An 18953-nucleotide genomic window follows, 5' to 3' on the forward strand; every position below is an offset into this window, starting at 1 on the left:
CGAGTGTTCTTAGAACACATTCAACTTGACAGAGAACAATACGGACAGCGTCCTCAGGACACCCCCTACGAACATTCGTCGGACACCGCGAGTGTTCTTAGAAGCGTCTTCAGAACACCACCATCTTGTTTATTTGCGAACATTTCAGGACCCCGCGAGTGTTCTTAGAACACATTCAACTTGACAGAGAACAATACTGACAGCATCCACAGGACACCCCCATTATGTTTATTTGCGAACATTTCAGGACACCGCAAGTGTTCTTAGAACACATTGAACATGACAGAGAACAATCCGGACAACGTCCTCAGGACACCCCCTACGAAGATTCCCCAGACACCGCGAGTGTTCTTAGAAGCGTCTTCAGAACACCCCCATTTTGTTTATTTGCGAACATTTCAGGACACCACGAGTATTCTTAGAACACATTCAATTTGACAGAGAACAATATCTACAGCGTCCTCAGAACACCCCCATTTTGTTTATTTGCGAACATTTCAGGACACCGCAAGTGTTCTTAGAACACATTCAACTTGCCAGCCACAACCCCCCATTCATATTTGCGAACATTTCTGGACACAACGAGTGTTCGACAACGTCTTCAGAACACCCCCATTTTGTTTATTTGCGAACATTTCACGGGACCGCGAGTGTTCTTAGAACACATTCAACTTGACAACGAACAATACGGACAGCGTCCTCAGGACACCCCCATTTTGTTTATTTGCGAACATTTCAGGACACCGCGAGTGTTCTTAGAATCGTCTACAGAACACCCCCATTTTGTTTATTTGCGAACATTTCAGGACACCGCGAGTGTTCTTAGAACACATTCAACTTGCCAGCCACAACCCCCATTCATATTTGCGAGCATTTCAAGACACAGCAAGTGTTCGACAACGTCTTCAGAACACGCCCATTTTGTGTATTTGCGAACATTTCAGGACACTGCGAGTGTTCTTAGAACACATTCAACTTGACAGAGAAAAATACGGACAGCGTCCTCAGGACACCCCCATTTTGTTTATTTGCGAACATTTCAGGACACCGCAAGAGTTCTTAGAGCACATTCAACTTGCCAGCCACAACCCCCCATTCATATTTGCGAACATTTCAGGACACAGCGAGTGTTCGACAACGTCTTCAGAACACCCCCATTTTGTGTATTTGCGAACATTTCAGGACACTGCAAGTGTTCTTAGAACACATTCAACTTGACAGAGAACAATACGGACAGCGTCCTCAGGACACCCCCATTTTGTTTATTTGCGAACATTTCAGGACACCGCAAGTGTTCTTAGAAACGTCTTCAGAACACCCCCATTTTGTTTTTTTGCAAACATTTCAGGACACCGCGAGTGTTCTTAGAACATATTCAACTTGCCAGCCACAACCCCCATTCATATTTGCGAGCATTTAAAGACACAGCAAGTGTTCGACAACTTCTTCAGAACACCCCCATTTTGTGTATTTGCGAACATTTCAGGACACTGTGAGTGTTCTTAGAACACATTCAACTTGCCAGCCACAACCCCCCATTCATATTTGCGAACATTTCAGAACACAACGAGTGTTCGACAAAGTCTTCAGAACACCCCATTTTGTTTATTTGCGAACATTTCAGGACACCGAGAGTGTTCTTAGACTACATTCACCTTGACAACGAACAATACGGACAGCGTCCTCAGGACACCCCCATTTTGTTTATTTACGAACATTTTAGGACACCGCGAGTGTTCTTAGAAACGTCTTCAGAACACCCCCATTTTTTTTATTTGCGAACATTCCCCGGACACCGCGAGTGTTCTTAGAAGCGTCTTCAGAACACCACCATCTTGTTTATTTGCGAACATTTCAGGACACTGCGAGTGTTCTTAGAACACATTCAACTTGCCAGCCACAACCCCCATTCATATTTGCGAGCATTTCAAGACACAGCAAGTGTTCGACAACGTCTTCAGAACACTCCCATTTTGTGTATTTGCGAACATTTCAGGACACCGCGAGTGTTCTTAGAACACATTCAACTTGACAGAGAACAATACGGACAGCGTCCTCAGGACACCCCCATTTTGTTTATTTGCGAACATTTCAGGACACCGCGAGAGTTCTTAGAGCACATTCAACTTGCCAGCCACAACCCCCCATTCATATTTGCGAACATTTCAGGACACAGTGAGTGTTCGACAACGTCTTCAGAACACCCCCATTTTGTGTATTTGCGAATATTTCAGGACACCGCGAGTGTTTTTAGAATACATTCAACTTGACAGAGAACAATACGTACAGCGTCCTCAGGACACCCCCATTTTATTTATTTGCGAACATTTCAGGACACCGCGAGAGTTCTTAGAACACATTCAACTTGCCAGCCACAACCCCCCATTCATATTTGCGAACATTTCAGGACACAGCGAGTGTTTGACAACGTCTTCAGAACACCCCCATTTTGTGTATTTGCGAACATTTCAGGACACCGCGAGTGTTCTTAGAACACATTCAACTTGACAGAGAACAATACGGACAGCGTCCTCAGGACACCCCCTACGAATATTCGCCGGACACCGCAAGTGTTCTTAGAAACATCTTCAGAACACCCCATTTTGTTTATTTGCGAACATTTCAGGTACCGCAAGTGTTCTTAGAACACATTCAACTTGCCAGCCACAACCCCCATTCATATTTGCGAACATTTCAGGACACAGCGAGTGTTCGACAACGTCTTCAGAACACCCCCATTTTGTGTATTTGTGAACATTTCAGGACACCGCGAGTGTTCTTAGAACACATTCAACTTGACAGAGAACAATACGGACAGCGTCCTCAGGACACCCCTACGAACATTCCCCGGACACCGTGAGTGTTCTTAGAAACATCTTCAGAACACCCCATTTTGTTTATTTGCGAACATTTCAGGTACCGCAAGTGTTCTTAGAACACATTCAACTTGCCAGCCACAACCCCCATTCATATTTGCGAGCATTTAAAGACACAGCAAGTGTTCGACAACTTCTTCAGAACACCCCCATTTTGTGTATTTGCGAACATTTCAGGACACCGTGAGTGTTCTTAGAACACATTCAACTTGCCAGCCACAACCCCCCATTCATATTTGCGAACATTTCAGGACACAACGAGTGTTCGACAAAGTCTTCAGAACACCCCATTTTGTTTATTTGCGAACATTTCAGGACACCGCGAGTGTTCTTAGACTACATTCACCTTGACAACGAACAATACGGACAGCGTCCTCAGGACACCCCCATTTTGTTTATTTACGAACATTTTAGGACACCGCGAGTGTTCTTAGAAACGTCTTCAGAACACCCCCATTTGTTTTATTTGCGAACATTCCCCGGACACCGCGAGTGTTCTTAGAAGCGTCTTCAGAACACCACCATCTTGTTTATTTGCGAACATTTCAGGACACTGCGAGTGTTCTTAGAACACATTCAACTTGCCAGCCACAACCCCCATTCATATTTGCGAGCATTTCAAGACACAGCAAGTGTTCGACAACGTCTTCAGAACACTCCCATTTTGTGTATTTGCGAACATTTCAGGACACCGCGAGTGTTCTTAGAACACATTCAACTTGACAGAGAACAATACGGACAGCGTCCTCAGGACACCCCCATTTTGTTTATTTGCGAACATTTCAGGACACCGCGAGAGTTCTTAGAGCACATTCAACTTGCCAGCCACAACCCCCCATTCATATTTGCGAACATTTCAGGACACAGTGAGTGTTCGACAACGTCTTCAGAACACCCCCATTTTGTGTATTTGCGAATATTTCAGGACACCGCGAGTGTTTTTAGAATACATTCAACTTGACAGAGAACAATACGGACAGCGTCCTCAGGACACCCCCATTTTATTTATTTGCGAACATTTCAGGACACCGCGAGAGTTCTTAGAACACATTCAACTTGCCAGCCACAACCCCCCATTCATATTTGCGAACATTTCAGGACACAGCGAGTGTTTGACAACGTCTTCAGAACACCCCCATTTTGTGTATTTGCGAACATTTCAGGACACCGCGAGTGTTCTTAGAACACATTCAACTTGACAGAGAACAATACGGACAGCGTCCTCAGGACACCCCCTACGAATATTCGCCGGACACCGCAAGTGTTCTTAGAAACATCTTCAGAACACCCCATTTTGTTTATTTGCGAACATTTCAGGTACCGCAAGTGTTCTTAGAACACATTCAACTTGCCAGCCACAACCCCCATTCATATTTGCGAACATTTCAGGACACAGCGAGTGTTCGACAACGTCTTCAGAACACCCCCATTTTGTGTATTTGTGAACATTTCAGGACACCGCGAGTGTTCTTAGAACACATTCAACTTGACAGAGAACAATACGGACAGCGTCCTCAGGACACCCCTACGAACATTCCCCGGACACCGTGAGTGTTCTTAGAAGTGTCTTCAGAACACCACCATCTTGTTTATTTGCGAACATTTCAGGACCCCGCAAGTGTTCTTAGAACACATTCAACTTGACAGAGAACAATACGGACAGCGTCCTCAGGACACCCCCATTTTGTTTATTTGCGAACATTTCAGGACACCGCAAGTTTCTTAGAACACATTCAACATGACAGGGAACAATCCGTACAGCGTCCTCAGGACACCCCCTACGAACATTCCCCAGACACCGCGAGTGTTCTTAGAAGCGTCTTCAGAACACCCCCATTTTGTTTATTTGCGAACATTTCAGGACACAGCGAGTGTTCGACAACGTCTTCAGAACACCCCCATTTTGTGTATTTGTGAACATTTCAGGACACCGCAAGTGTTCTTAGAACACATTCAACTTGACAGAGAACAATACGGACAGTGTCCTCAGGACACCCCCTACGAACATTCGCCGGACAACGCAAGTGTTCTTAGAAACGTCTTCAGAACACCCCATTTTGTTTATTTGCGAACATTTCAGGTACCACAAGTGTTCTTAGAACACATTCAACTTGCCAGCCACAACCCCCATTCATATTTGCAAACATTTCAGGACACAGCGAGTGTTCAACAACGTCTTCAGAACACCCCCATTTTGTGTATTTGCGAACATTTCAGGACACCGCGAGTGTTTTTAGAACACATTCAACTTGACAGAGAACAATACGGACAGCGTCCTCAGGACACCCCCTACGAACATTCGTCGGACACCGCGAGTGTTCTTAGAAGCGTCTTCAGAACACCACCATCTTGTTTATTTGCGAACATTTCAGGACCCCGCGAGTGTTCTTAGACCACATTCAACTTGACAGAGAACAATACGGACAGCATCCTCAGGACACCCCCATTTTGTTTATTTGCGAACATTTCAGGACACCGCAAGTGTTCTTAGAACACATTCAACATGACAGAGAACAATCCGGACAGCGTCCTCAGGACACCCCCTAAGAACATTCCCCAGACACTGCGAGTGTTCTTAGAACACATTCAACGTGACAGAGAACAATATCTACAGCGTCCTCAGAACACCCCCATTTTGTTTATTTGCGAACATTTCAGGACACCGCGAGTGTTCTTAGAACACATTCAGCTTGCCAGCCACAACCCCCCATTCATATTTGCGAACATTTCTGGACACAACGAGTGTTCGACAACGTCTTCAGAACACCCCCATTTTGTTTATTTGCGAACATTTCAGGACACCGCGAGTGTTCTTAGAACACATTCAACTTGACAACGAACAATACGGACAGCGTCCTCAGGACACCCCCATTTTGTTTATTTGTGAACATTTCAGGACACCGCGAGTGTTCTTAGAATCGTCTTCAGAACACCCCCATTTTGTTTATTTGCGAACATTTCAGGACACCGCGAGTGTTCTTAGAACACATTCAACTTGACAGAGAACAATACGGACAGCGTCCTCAGGACACCCCCGTTTTGTTTATTTGCGAACATTTCAGGACACCGCAAGTTTCTTAGAACACATTCAACATGACAGAGAACAATCCGTACAGCGTCCTCAGGACACCCCCTACGAACATTCCCCAGACACCGCGAGTGTTCTTAGAAGCGTCTTCAGAACACCCCCATTTTGTTTATTTGCGAACATTTCAGGACACAGCGAGTGTTCGACAACGTCTTCAGAACACCCCCATTTTGTGTATTTGTGAACATTTCAGGACACCGCGAGTGTTCTTAGAACACATTCAACTTGACAGAGAACAATACGGACAGTGTCCTCAGGACACCCCCTACAAACATTCGCCGGACACCGCAAGTGTTCTTAGAAACGTCTTCAGAACACCCCATTTTGTTTATTTGCGAACATTTCAGGTACCACAAGTGTTCTTAGAACACATTCAACTTGCCAGCCACAACCCCCATTCATATTTGCAAACATTTCAGGACACAGCGAGTGTTCAACAACGTCTTCAGAACACCCCGATTTTGTGTATTTGCGAACATTTCAGGACACCGCGAGTGTTTTTAGAACACATTCAACTTGACAGAGAACAATACGGACAGCGTCCTCAGGACACCCCCTACGAACATTCGTCGGACACCGCGAGTGTTCTTAGAAGCGTCTTCAGAACACCACCATCTTGTTATTTGCGAACATTTCAGGACCCCGCAAGTGTTCTTAGACCACATTCAACTTGACAGAGAACAATACGGACAGCATCCTCAGGACACCCCCATTTTGTGTATTTGTGAACATTTCAGGACACCGCGAGTGTTCTTAGAACACATTCAACTTGACAGAGAACAATACGGACAGCGTCCTCAGGACACCCCTACGAACATACCCCGGACACCGTGAGTGTTCTTAGAAGTGTCTTCAGAACACCACCATCTTGTTTATTTGCGAACATTTCAGGACCCCGCGAGTGTTCTTAGAACACATTCAACTTGACAGAGAACAATACGGACAGCATCCTCAGGACACCCCCATTTTGTTTGTTTGCGAACATTTCAGGACACCGCAAGTTTCTTAGAACACATTCAACATGACAGAGAACAATCCGTACAGCGTCCTCAGGACACCCCCTACGAACATTCCCCAGACACCGCGAGTGTTCTTAGAAGCGTCTTCAGAACACCCCCATTTTGTTTATTTGCGAACATTTCAGGACACCGCGAGTGTTCTTAGAACACATTCAACGTGACAGAGAACAATATGGACATCGTCCTCAGAACACCCCCATTTTGTTTATTTGCGAACATTTCAGGACACCGCGAGTGTTCTTAGAACACATTCAACTTGCCAGCCCCAACCCCCCATTCATATTTGCGAACATTTCAGGACACAGCAAGTGTTCGACAACATCTTCAGAACACCCCCATTTTGTGTATTTGCGAACATTTCAGGACACCGCGAGTGTTCTTAGAACACATTCAACTTGCCAGCCACAAGCCCCATTCATATTTGCGAACATTTCTGGACACAACGAGTGTTCGACAACGTCTTCAGAACACCCCCATTTTGTTTATTTGCGAACATTTCAGGACACCGCGAGTGTTCTTAGAACACATTCAACTTGACAACGAACAATACGGACAGCGTCCTCAGGACACCCCCATTTTGTTTATTTGCGAACATTTCAGGACACCGCGAGTGTTCTTAGAACACATTCAACTTGCCAGCCACAACCCCCATTCATATTTGCGAGCATTTCAAGACACAGCAAGTGTTCGACAACGTCTTCAGAACACTCCCATTTTGTGTATTTGCGAACATTTCAGGACACCGCGAGTGTTGTTAGAACACATTCAACTTGACAGAGAACAATACGGACAGCGTCCTCAGGACACCCCCATTTTGTTTATTTGCGAACATTTCAGGACACTGCGAGAGTTCTTAGAGCACATTCAACTTGCCAGCCACAACCCCCCATTCATATTTGCGAACATTTCAGGACACAGCGAGTGTTCGACAACGTCTTCAGAACACCCCCATTTTGTGTATTTGCGAATATTTTAGGACACCGCGAGTGTTCTAAGAATACATTCAACTTGACAGAGAACAATATGGACAGCGTCCTCAGGACACCCCCATTTTATTTATTTGCGAACATTTCAGGACAACGCGAGAGTTCTTAGAACACATTCAACTTGCCAGCCACAACCCCCCATTCATATTTGCGAACATTTCAGGATACAGCGAGTGTTTGACAACGTCTTCAGAACACCCCCATTTTGTGTATTTGCGAACATTTCAGGACACCGCGAATGTTCTTATAACACATTCAACTTGACAGAGAACAATACGGACAGCGTCCTCAGGACACCCCCTATGAATATTCGCCGGACACCACAAGTGTTCTTAGAAACATCTTCAGAACACCCCATTTTGTTTATTTGCGAACATTTCAGGTACCGCAAGTGTTCCTAGAACACATTCAACTTGCCAGCCACAACCCCCATTCATATTTGCGAACATTTCAGGACACAGCGAGTGTTCGACAACGTCTTCAGAACACCCCCATTTTGTGTATTTGTGAACATTTCAGGACACCGTGAGTGTTCTTAGAACACATTCAACATGACAGAGAACAATACGGACAGCGTCCTCAGGACACCCCTACGAACATTCCCCGGACACCGTGAGTGTTCTTAGAAGTGTCTTCAGAACACCACCATCTTGTTTATTTGCGAACATTTCAGGACCCCGTGAGTGTTCTTAGAACACATTCAACTTGCCAGCCACAACCCCCATTCATATTTGCAAACATTTCAGGACACAGCGAGTGTTCAACAACGTCTTCTGAACACCCCGATTTTGTGTATTTGCGAACATTTCAGGACACCGCGAGTGTTTTTAGAACACATTCAACTTGACAGAGAACAATACGGACAGCGTCCTCAGGACACCCCCTACGAACATTCGTCGGACACCGCGAGTGTTCTTAGAAGCGTCTTCAGAACACCACCATCTTGTTTATTTGCGAACATTTCAGGACCCCGCGAGTGTTCTTAGACCACATTCAACTTGACAGAGAACAATACGGACAGCATCCTCAGGACACCCCCATTTTGTGTATTTGTGAACATTTCAGGACACCGCGAGTGTTCTTAGAACACATTCAACTTGACAGAGAACAATACGGACAGCGTCCTCAGGACACCCCTACGAACATTCCCCGGACACCGTGAGTGTTCTTAGAAGTGTCTTCAGAACACCACCATCTTGTTTATTTGCGAACATTTCAGGACCCCGCGAGTGTTCTTAGAACACATTCAACTTGACAGAGAACAATACGGACAGCGTCCTCAGGACACCCCCATTTTGTTTATTTGCGAACATTTCAGGACACCGCAAGTTTCTTAGAACACATTCAACATGACAGAGAACAATCCGTACAGCGTTCTTAGGACACCCCCTACGAACATTCCCCAGACACCGCAAGTGTTCTTAGAAGCGTCTTCAGAACACCCCCATTTTGTTTATTTGCGAACATTTCCGGACACCGCGAGTGTTCTTAGAACACATTCAACGTGACAGAGAACAATATGGACATCATCCTCAGAACACCCCCATTTTGTTTATTTGCGAACATTTCAGGACACCGCGAGTGTTCTTAGAACACATTCAACTTGCCAGCCCCAACCCCCCATTCATATTTGCGAACATTTCAGGACACAGCAAGTGTTCGACAACATCTTCAGAACACCCCCATTTTGTGTATTTGCGAACATTTCAGGACACCACGAGTGTTCTTAGAACACATTCAACTTGCCAGCCACAAGCCCCCATTCATATTTGCGAACATTTCTGGACACAACGAGTGTTCGACAACGTCTTCAGAACACCCCCATTTCGTTTATTTGCGAACATTTCAGGACACCGCGAGTGTTCTTAGAACACATTCAACTTGACAACGAACAATACGGACAGCGTCCTCAGGACACCCCCATTTTGTTTATTTGCGAACATTTCAGGACACCGCGAGTGTTCTTAGAACACATTCAACTTGCCAGCCACAACCCAGATTCATATTTGCGAGCATTTCAAGACACAGCAAGTGTTCGACAACGTCTTCAGAACACTCCCATTTTGTGTATTTGCGAACATTTCAGGACACCGCGAGTGTTGTTAGAACACATTCAACTTGACAGAGAACAATACGGACAGCGTCCTCAGGACACCCCCATTTTGTTTATTTGCGAACATTTCAGGACACTGCAAGAGTTCTTAGAGCACATTCAACTTGCCAGCCACAACCCCCCATTCATATTTGCGAACATTTCAGGACACAGCGAGTGTTCGACAACGTCTTCAGAACACCCCCATTTTGTGTATTTGCGAATATTTTAGGACACCGCGAGTGTTCTTAGAATACATTCAACTTGACAGAGAACAATATGGACAGCGTCCTCAGGACACCCCCATTTTATTTATTTGCGAACATTTCAGGACACCGCGAGAGTTCTTAGAACACATTCAACTTGCCAGCCACAACCCCCCATTCATATTTGCGAACATTTCAGGACACAGCGAGTATTTGACAACGTCTTCAGAACACCCCCATTTTGTGTATTTGCGAACATTTCAGGACACCGCGAATGTTCTTAGAACACATTCAACTTGACAGAGAACAATACGGACAGCGTCCTCAGGACACCCCCTACGAATATTCGCCGGACACCGCAAGTGTTCTTAGAAACATCTTCAGAACACCCCATTTTGTTTATTTGCGAACATTTCAGGTACCGCAAGTGTTCCTAGAACACATTCAACTTGCCAGCCACAACCCCCATTCATATTTGCGAACATTTCAGGACACAGCGAGTGTTCGACAACGTCTTCAGAACACCCCCATTTTGTGTATTTGTGAACATTTCAGGACACCGCGAGTGTTCTTAGAACACATTCAACTTGACAGAGAACAATACGGACAGCGTCCTCAGGACACCCCTACGAACATTCCCCGGACTCTGTGAGTGTTCTTAGAAGTGTCTTCAGAACACCACCATCTTGTTTATTTGCGAACATTTCAGGACCCCGCGAGTGTTCTTAGAACACATTCAACTTGACAGAGAACAATACGGACAGCGTCCTCAGGACACCCCCATTTTGTTTATTTGCGAACATTTCAGGACACCGCAAGTTTCTTAGAACACATTCAACATGACAGAGAACAATCCGTACAGCGTCCTCAGGACACCCCCTACGAACATTCCCCAGACACCGCGAGTGTTCTTAGAAGCGTCTTCAGAACACCCCCATTTTGTTTATTTGCGAACATTTCAGGACACAGCGAGTGTTCGACAACGTCTTCAGAACACCCCCATTTTGTGTATTTGTGAACATTTCAGGACACTGCGAGTGTTCTTAGAACACATTCAACTTGACAGAGAACAATACGGACAGTGTCCTCAGGACACCCCCTACGAACATTCGCCGGACACCGCAAGTGTTCTTAGAAACGTCTTCAGAACACCCCATTTTGTTTATTTGCGAACATTTCAGGTACCACAAGTGTTCTTAGAACACATTCAACTTGCCAGCCACAACCCCCATTCATATTTGCAAACATTTCAGGACACAGCGAGTGTTCAACAACGTCTTCAGAACACCCCCATTTTTTGTATTTGCGAACATTTCAGGACACCGCGATTGTTTTTAGAACACATTCAACTTGACAGAGAACAATACGGACAGCGTCCTCAGGACACCCCCTACGAACATTCGTCGGACACCGCGAGTGTTCTTAGAAGCGTCTTCAGAACACCACCATCTTGTTTATTTGCAAACATTTCAGGACCCCACGAGTGTTCTTAGACCACATTCAACTTGACAGAGAACAATACGGACAGCATCCTCAGGACACCCCCATTTTGTTTATTTGCGAACATTTCAGGACACCACAAGTGTTCTTAGAACACATTCAACATGACAGAGAACAATCCGGACAGCGTCCTCAGAACACCCCCTAAGAACATTCCCCAGACACCGCGAGTGTTCTTAGAACACATTCAACGTGACAGAGAACAATATCTACAGCGTCCTCAGAACACCCCCATTTTGTTTATTTGCGAACATTTCAGGACACCGCAAGTGTTCTTAGAACACATTCAACTTGCCAGCCACAACCCCCCATTCATATTTGCGAACATTTCTGGACACAACGAGTGTTCGACAACGTCTTCGGAACACCCCCATTTTGTTTATTTGCGAACATTTCAGGACACCGCGAGTGTTCTTAGAACACATTCAACTTGAAAACGAACAATACGGACAGCGTCCTCAGGACACCCCCATTTTGTTTATTTGCGAACATTTCAGGACACCGCGAGTGTTCTTAGAATCGTCTTCAGAACACCCCCATTTTGTTTATTTGCGAACATTTCAGGACACCGTGAGTGTTCTTAGAACACATTCAACTTGCCAGCCACAACCCCCATTCATATTTGCGAGCATTTCAAGACACAGCAAGTGTTCGACAACGTCTTCAGAACACTCCCATTTTGTGTATTTGCGAACATTTCAGGACACCGCGAGTGTTGTTAGAACACATTCAACTTGACAGAGAACAATACGGACAGCGTCCTCAGGACACCCCCATTTTGTTTATTTGCGAACATTTCAGGAAACCGCGAGAGTTCTTAGAGCACATTCAACTTGCCAGCCACAACCCCCCATTCATATTTGCGAACATTTCAGGACACAGCGAGTGTTCGACAACGTCTTCAGAACACCCCCATTTTGTGTATTTGCGAATATTTCAGGACACCGCGAGTGTTCTTAGAATACATTCAACTTGACAGAGAACAATACAGACAGCCTCCTCAGGACACCCCCATTTTATTTATTTGCGAACATTTCAGGACACCGCGAGAGTTCTTAGAACACATTCAACTTGACAGAGAACAATACGGACAGCGTCCTCAGGACACCCCCATTTTGTGTATTTGCGAACATTTCAGGACACCGCGAGTGTTGTTAGAACACATTCAACTTGACAGAGAACAATACGGACAGCGTCCTCAGGACACCCCCATTTTGTTTATTTGCGAACATTTCAGGACACTGCAAGAGTTCTTAGAGCACATTCAACTTGCCAGCCACAACCCCCCATTCATATTTGCGAACATTTCAGGACACAGCGAGTGTTCGACAACGTCTTCAGAACACCCCCATTTTGTGTATTTGCGAATATTTTAGGACACCGCGAGTGTTCTTAGAATACATTCAACTTGACAGAGAACAATATGGACAGCGTCCTCAGGACACCCCCATTTTATTTATTTGCGAACATTTCAGGACACCGCGAGAGTTCTTAGAACACATTCAACTTGCCAGCCACAACCCCCCATTCATATTTGCGAACATTTCAGGACACAGCGAGTATTTGACAACGTCTTCAGAACACCCCCATTTTGTGTATTTGCGAACATTTCAGGACACCGCGAATGTTCTTAGAACACATTCAACTTGACAGAGAACAATACGGACAGCGTCCTCAGGACACCCCCTACGAATATTCGCCGGACACCGCAAGTGTTCTTAGAAACATCTTCAGAACACCCCATTTTGTTTATTTGCGAACATTTCAGGTACCGCAAGTGTTCCTAGAACACATTCAACTTGCCAGCCACAACCCCCATTCATATTTGCGAACATTTCAGGACACAGCGAGTGTTCGACAACGTCTTCAGAACACCCCCATTTTGTGTATTTGTGAACATTTCAGGACACCGCGAGTGTTCTTAGAACACATTCAACTTGACAGAGAACAATACGGACAGCGTCCTCAGGACACCCCTACGAACATTCCCCGGACTCTGTGAGTGTTCTTAGAAGTGTCTTCAGAACACCACCATCTTGTTTATTTGCGAACATTTCAGGACCCCGCGAGTGTTCTTAGAACACATTCAACTTGACAGAGAACAATACGGACAGCGTCCTCAGGACACCCCCATTTTGTTTATTTGCGAACATTTCAGGACACCGCAAGTTTCTTAGAACACATTCAACATGACAGAGAACAATCCGTACAGCGTCCTCAGGACACCCCCTACGAACATTCCCCAGACACCGCGAGTGTTCTTAGAAGCGTCTTCAGAACACCCCCATTTTGTTTATTTGCGAACATTTCAGGACACAGCGAGTGTTCGACAACGTCTTCAGAACACCCCCATTTTGTGTATTTGTGAACATTTCAGGACACTGCGAGTGTTCTTAGAACACATTCAACTTGACAGAGAACAATACGGACAGTGTCCTCAGGACACCCCCTACGAACATTCGCCGGACACCGCAAGTGTTCTTAGAAACGTCTTCAGAACACCCCATTTTGTTTATTTGCGAACATTTCAGGTACCACAAGTGTTCTTAGAACACATTCAACTTGCCAGCCACAACCCCCATTCATATTTGCAAACATTTCAGGACACAGCGAGTGTTCAACAACGTCTTCAGAACACCCCCATTTTTTGTATTTGCGAACATTTCAGGACACCGCGATTGTTTTTAGAACACATTCAACTTGACAGAGAACAATACGGACAGCGTCCTCAGGACACCCCCTACGAACATTCGTCGGACACCGCGAGTGTTCTTAGAAGCGTCTTCAGAACACCACCATCTTGTTTATTTGCAAACATTTCAGGACCCCACGAGTGTTCTTAGACCACATTCAACTTGACAGAGAACAATACGGACAGCATCCTCAGGACACCCCCATTTTGTTTATTTGCGAACATTTCAGGACACCACAAGTGTTCTTAGAACACATTCAACATGACAGAGAACAATCCGGACAGCGTCCTCAGAACACCCCCTAAGAACATTCCCCAGACACCGCGAGTGTTCTTAGAACACATTCAACGTGACAGAGAACAATATCTACAGCGTCCTCAGAACACCCCCATTTTGTTTATTTGCGAACATTTCAGGACACCGCAAGTGTTCTTAGAACACATTCAACTTGCCAGCCACAACCCCCCATTCATATTTGCGAACATTTCTGGACACAACGAGTGTTCGACAACGTCTTCGGAACACCCCCATTTTGTTTATTTGCGAACATTTCAGGACACCGCGAGTGTTCTTAGAACACATTCAACTTGAAAACGAACAATACGGACAGCGTCCTCAGGACACCCCCATTTTGTTTATTTGCGAACATTTCAGGACACCGCGAGTGTTCTTAGAATCGTCTTCAGAACACCCCCATTTTGTTTATTTGCGAACATTTCAGGACACCGTGAGTGTTCTTAGAACACATTCAACTTGCCAGCCACAACCCCCATTCATATTTGCGAGCATTTCAAGACACAGCAAGTGTTCGACAACGTCTTCAGAACACTCCCATTTTGTGTATTTGCGAACATTTCAGGACACCGCGAGTGTTGTTAGAACACATTCAACTTGACAGAGAACAATACGGACAGCGTCCTCAGGACACCCCCATTTTGTTTATTTGCGAACATTTCAGGAAACCGCGAGAGTTCTTAGAGCACATTCAACTTGCCAGCCACAACCCCCCATTCATATTTGCGAACATTTCAGGACACAGCGAGTGTTCGACAACGTCTTCAGAACACCCCCATTTTGTGTATTTGCGAATATTTCAGGACACCGCGAGTGTTCTTAGAATACATTCAACTTGACAGAGAACAATACAGACAGCCTCCTCAGGACACCCCCATTTTATTTATTTGCGAACATTTCAGGACACCGCGAGAGTTCTTAGAACACATTCAACTTGACAGAGAACAATACGGACAGCGTCCTCAGGACACCCCCATTTTGTTTATTTGCGAACATTTCAGGACACCGCGAGAGTTCTTAGAGCACATTCAACTTGCCAGCCACAACCCCCCATTCATATTTGCGAACATTTCAGGACACAGCGAGTGTTCGACAACGTCTTCAGAACACCCCCATTTTGTGTATTTGCGAATATTTCAGGACACCGCGAGTGTTCTTAGAATACATTCAACTTGACAGAGAACAATACGGACAGCGTCCTCAGGACACCCCTACGAACATTCCCCGGACACCGTGAGTGTTCTTAGAAGTGTCTTCAGAACACCACCATCTTGTTTATTTGCGAACATTTCAGGACCCCGCGAGTGTTCTTAGAACACATTCAACTTGACAGAGAACAATACGGACAGCGTCCTCAGGACACCCCCATTTTGTTTATTTGCGAACATTTCAGGACACCGCAAGTTTCTTAGAACACATTCAACATGACAGAGAACAATACGTACAGCGTCCTCAGGACACCCCCTACGAACATTCCCCAGACACCGCGAGTGTTCTTAGAAGCGTCTTCAGAACACCCCCATTTTGTTTATTTGCGAACATTTCAGGACACCGCGAGTGTTCTTAGAACACATTCAACGTGACAGAGAACAATATGGACATCGTCCTCAGAACACCCCCATTTTGTTTATTTGCGAACATTTCAGGACACCGCGAGTGTTCTTAGAACACATTCAACTTGCCAGCCACAACCCCCCATTCATATTTGGGAACATTTCAGGACACAGCAAGTGTTCGACAACATCTTCAGAACACCCCCATTTTGTGTATTTGCGAACATTTCAGGACACCGCGAGTGTTCTTAGAAACGTCTTCAGAACACGCCCATTTTGTTTATTTGCGAACATTTCAGGACACCGCGATTGTTCTTAGAACAAATTCAACTTGCCAGCCACAACCCCCATTCATATTTGCAAGCATTTCAAGACACAGCAAGTGTTCGACAACATCTTCAGAGCACCCCCATTTTGTGTATTTGCGAACATTTCCGGACACCGCGAGTGTTCTTAGAAACGTCTTCAGAACACCCCCATTTTGTTTATTTGCAAACATTTCAGGACACTGCGAGTGTTCTTAGAACAAATTCAACTTGCCAGCCACAACCCCCATTCATATTTGCGAGCATTTCAAGACACAGCAAGTGTTCGACAACATCTTCAGAACACCCCCATTTTGTGTTTTTGCGAACATTTCAGGACACCGCGAGTGTTGTTAGAACACATTCAACTTGACAGAGAACAACACGGACAGCGTCCTCAGGACACCCCCATTTTGTTTATTTGCGAACATTTCAGGACACCGCGAGAGTTCTTAGAGCACATTCAACTTGCCAGCCACAACCCCCCATTCATATTTGCGAACATTTCAGGACACAGCGAGTGTTCGACAACGTCTTCAGAACACCCCCATTTTGTGTATTTGCGAATATTTCAGGACACCGCGAGTGTTCTTAGAATACATTCAACTTGACAGAGAACAATACGGACAGCGTCCTCAGGACACCCCCATTTTATTTATTTGCGAACATTTTAGGACACTGCGAGAGTTCTTAGAACACATTCAACTTGCCAGCCACAACCCCCCATTCATATTTGCGAACATTTCAGGACACAGCGACTGTTTGACAACGTCTTCAGAACACCCCCATTTTGTGTATTTGCGAACATTTCAGGACACCGCGAATGTTCTTAGAACACATTCAACTTGACAGAGAACAATACGGACAGCGTCCTCAGGACACCCCCTACGAATATTCGCCGGACACCGCAAGTGTTCTTAGAAACATCTTCAGAACACCCCATTTTGTTTATTTGCGAACATTTCAGGTACCGCAAGTGTTCTTAGAACACATTCAACTTGCCAGCCACAACCCCCATTCATATTTGCGAACATTTCAGGACACAGCGAGTGTTCGACAACGTCTTCAGAACACCCCCATTTTGTGTATTTGTGAACATTTCAGGACACCGCAAGTGTTCTTAGAACACATTCAACTTGACAGAGAACAATACGGACAGCGTCCTCAGGACACCCCTACGAACATTCCCCGGACACCGTGAGTGTTCTTAGAAGTGTCTTCAGAACACCACCATCTTGTTTATTTGCGAACATTTCAGGACCCCGCGAGTGTTCTTAGAACACATTCAACTTGACAGAGAACAATACGGACAGCGTCCTCAGGAAACCCCCATTTTGTTTATTTGCGAACATTTCAGGACACCGCAAGTTTCTTAGAACACATTCAACATGACAGAGAACAATCCGTACAGCGTCCTCAGGACACCCCCTACGAACATTCCCCAGACACCGCGAGTGTTCTTAGAAGCGTCTTCAGAACACCCCCATTTTGTTTATTTGCAAACATTTCAGGACACCGCGAGTGTTCTTAGAACACATTCAACGTGACAGAGAACAATATGGACATCGTCCTCAGAACACCCCCATTTTGTTTATTTGCGAACATTTCAGGACACCGCGAGTGTTCTTAGAACACATTCAACTTGCCAGCCACAACCCCCCATTCATATTTGCGAACATTTCAGGACACAGCAAGTGTTCAACAACATCTTCAGAACACCCCCATTTTGTGTATTTGCGAACATTTCAGGACACCGCGAGTGTTCTTAGAAACGTCTCCAGAACACGCCCATTTTGTTTATTTGCGAACATTTCAGGACACCGCGATTGTTCTTAGAACAAATTCAACTTGCCAGCCACAACCCCCATTCATATTTGCAAGCATTTCAAGACACAGCAAGTGTTCGACAACATCTTCAGAACACCCCCATTTTGTGTATTTGCGAACATTTCCGGACACCGCGAGTGTTCTTAGAAACGTCTTCAGAACACCCCCATTTTGTTTATTTGCAAACATTTCAGGACACTGCGAGTGTTCTTAGAACAAATTCAACTTGCCAGCCACAACCCCCATTCATATTTGCGAGCATTTCAAGACACAGCAAGTGTTCGACAACATCTTCAGAACACCCCCATTTTGTGTTTTTGCGAACATTTCAGGACACCGCGAGTGTTCTTAGAACACATTCAACTTGACAGAGAACAATACGGACAGCGTCCTCAGGACACCCCGTACGAACATTCCCCGGACACCGCGAGTGTTCTTAGAAGCGTCTTCAGAACACCACCATCTTGTTTATTTGCGAACATTTCAGGACACCGCAGGTGTTCTTAGAACACAT

The sequence above is a fragment of the Ambystoma mexicanum genome, chromosome 10 (genome assembly GCF_040938575.1).
Source record: "Ambystoma mexicanum isolate Mex_15411 chromosome 10, UKY_AmexF1_1, whole genome shotgun sequence".
In the NCBI taxonomy this organism is placed as follows: Eukaryota; Metazoa; Chordata; class Amphibia; order Caudata; family Ambystomatidae; genus Ambystoma; species Ambystoma mexicanum.